The sequence below is a fragment of the Pteropus alecto genome, unplaced genomic scaffold, assembly GCF_000325575.1.
Source record: "Pteropus alecto unplaced genomic scaffold, ASM32557v1 scaffold61, whole genome shotgun sequence".
Lineage (NCBI taxonomy): Eukaryota > Metazoa > Chordata > Mammalia > Chiroptera > Pteropodidae > Pteropus > Pteropus alecto.
The window spans coordinates 1,704,984-1,708,255 of NW_006434835.1; positions in this window are offsets into that span (position 1 = coordinate 1,704,984).

Consider the following 3,272-nt stretch of genomic DNA (forward strand, 5'->3'; position numbering starts at 1 on the left):
CCGCTCGATTACGACAAAGCGTGACTGCAAAGTCTTTGCTGGCTGCTGAGGTCCGCGCCCCAGGAACCGATCGAGATGCGTGTCATTTCACTCTGACCCCCACAAACCTAGGGGCATCGTCGCCTCCTGGCTGATGCACGCCGAGGCCACTGTCCGCAGGAGGCAACCACGAGCTTTCGGCATGGCAAGGAGTCATGTGCCACCAGTGTCGGGCTCAGGGAGCTGGGGTTACGGGGGGGAGAGGACACTGAACGATGGCCTGAGTCACTGCGGCAGATAAGAGGCACTCGCGGGGCACGCGGGGGGCCCCGACGGGAGCACGCGCCCCGCCTGCTGCGTCAGGGAGAGTATCCGGGGTGGGCGGGTGACTAGGTCACTTGAGACAAGAATTACTAACATTTGGAAAACACCAGGACGTCGCCACGTGCGTGTCTGAGACGGGGCGAGTAGCTGCAGAGGAGAACGTGCACCCCGGTCAAGCGAGCTCCCCGAGGCAGCAGAGATGAAGCTGGGAATCAGCCCGTCCGTTCAATCGCAGCATCGCACGCTCTCGTCACGAGAGCATTTAAAGGTGACCCAGAGACGTCATGGCGCTGCGCCCCGGGCACTCGCTGTCGCCTTGAGGCCGATGCTCAGCCGAATGCCCCTTTCCTCCGCAGTGTCCAACACCTTCCCCTCATCAGTGCATTCGCGACCCCACAGAGCGCACCCTGACGCACAGAGAGGTCCAGAGGAGAGTCGGGAAGGCGCGGCGCCGCCCGCCGTTAGTGCGAGGAAACGCGAAGACTAGGAGCTCACGCACTAGGAGGCAGCGTCGCTTCGAACTTGGGAAGGATCGCTCTTTGGTCAAGGGTAGACGCTCTGAAGAGCAACACAGACCGTCTGGGGACACCAGAAGATGCGGTGTGGGGACACCCCGATGCCCCGAGGACAGAATCCAGATCGATCCAGCAACAAGAGGCCTCTGTCCAGTGCCGTGGTTACGCGTCCTCGTGGTTCTCAGAGTGGGCGGTGGGACGTGGATACCGAAGCCCATCGTGCACCTGCACGAAACCATCTGTGCCCCCGTCCTTGCTGTTAGTGACGCTCGCTGGACGTGGGGCCACCCCACAGGCATGAAATCCAGAATACACTGAAGAACCAGCCGCAATTCCGAAGCCTCGACTGGCCACTTGTATCCCCAGGACGAAGGTCTGGGGAGGAGGAGCCTCGCTGAGCTCAGCGTCTCGACAACTTGGGTGCGGAGAGGGGGCTCTGAGCTCTGTGACACAATCAGGGTCTCGTTGGTGGGTGGTGGCATCGAGGGAGAGAGACGAAGAAAGCGTTGCCCGGAATGTCAGACGTGCGATCTCAAGGCAGAACACGGGTACTGAGAGCGTCTCGAAGATGGGAAACCTGTGTCTTTGGGTAGTAATGATACTTTGAAGATGACAGGAACAATGAGAGTAAGTATATGCCGAGAATAATAACAGTAACGTGATATTCGAGCGACTCCTGTATTCCAGGGCTTTCCAGATTGTTGATTTAATCCGACGACAGCACTAGGAGGTAATGAAGATATTGTTGGTTATGAGTGACAGAAGCCGTTTCAATTGGTTTAAACAACTGCTACTAGAAATAGCAGAGCGATACCCAAGATTCATAAAGCACACGGACGTGCCAGGCACCTCTCCGCAGGCACCTGCACCTGCGAACTCGGTTATTTTCTATGGCCGTCCTATGAGGTGGGCACAGGTGAAGCAACCAGCCACAGAGGGGCTTGGGGGGCTGCTCGCGATCGCACCCGGGGGAAGAGGCGGGTCTGACCTTTGAACCCGAGCAGTCTGTCACTGATGTTTGGGCTTTCAGTCCATGTGCTAAACGGAGATGGGAACTTTGTGACCCGTGTCGCCAGAGCCACGAAAGGGACCACGCTTCGGGCACCGGGTCCCGCCGCGCGCGGCGGCGTAGCAAGTGCCATCAGGCCGCCTCTGTCCCCCGGCCCCTTCTCCTCGCTGTCTGTCCAGCACCCCGCAGGGAAGCCCAGCGCCTTGCAGTGTGTCTACACCCCAGGCCCGGGCAGGGCAGGCCTCTGAGCTCGGCCAAGTTCGAGGTTGTTTCTCATAATTTCATGGCTTGAGCTCACATCTAATTTTTGAATAAGTCACAGTGACTGTTGGTCACCAGGACTGAAGACACAACCGTCCCCGGAGCATAAAAGATGGAGGGGGCCCCACCCGAAGCACCCGGACCGGAGGCAGGAGCCGGCGGACCCCCAGAGAGAAAACCCAGGTGCCACTCGTGGGAAGGTTATCAGTGGGGGCGGGGCAAAGGGCCGCAGGTAACCAGGGCCCCAGGTCCCGGGAGGGGGGACGGTCCGCCCGGCCACGTGGCTGCAAGGCCAGCCCTCCGCGCAAACGAAGATGACTTCTAGCTTGTTCTCCGATCCGTCTCCACCCGCAGGAGCCCTTGATCATCCAACGTCTGTTGTGACCCCTCTCTCGTGAGTCTTATTTGGAGAATTAATGGACTCAGATGGCATGGAGAGGGGGTCAGGCTGCAGCGGTGAGAGCGGTCACTCTGGAGGTGCCCCTCGGAGAAGCAGCTCGGGCACGGGGGCCGGTCCCCGTCTCACACGGAGACGTGTCCAGAATCACTGGGGGCGCTGGGAGCACACAGGAAGGGGACCCAGCTGTAGCATTTGGAGAAATAGGGAGGGTGGCCCCAGAACCCTGCAGAGTCTGGGCTCTTGGGCTTAGACTCCTGAGGGCGCCCGTGTGGTTCTCCATTCAAAACACAAGCTTTTTCATTCTGAGCAAATCTCGCCATTGTCTTTGAATACACTGTATGTCACCACATATAAATACTTAGACTGGCTGGACAAGCTTAGTGTTCTCGAGTATTAGGAACGGTTTCTTAACGCCGTCATAAAAGAGTACTGTCGAAAATGTTCATTATATTTCCAGAAAATAATTTAAACTAAACTTTTATAGATTACTTTTATTTGGGCTTTTCTATATTTGTAGAAACTTCACTTTAAAAATTTTAATACAAAGGAATGACTAAATGCCTTTTATGTTAGTTAAAATAACTCAAATTTCTGAGACAAGTAATTTGACACCCACAGAATGTCAACTAAACAAAACCAGTTAATAAGCCAATCAAAATTTTAAGCGCTTAGTCTCTGCCTAGCCCTTAGAAATATAACCAGGGAAACAAAAAGCCTATTTAATTAGAAAAGGAGAAAAACGCAAAATTTTTTTAGTGTATTATAATGCCAACGCACAATTATA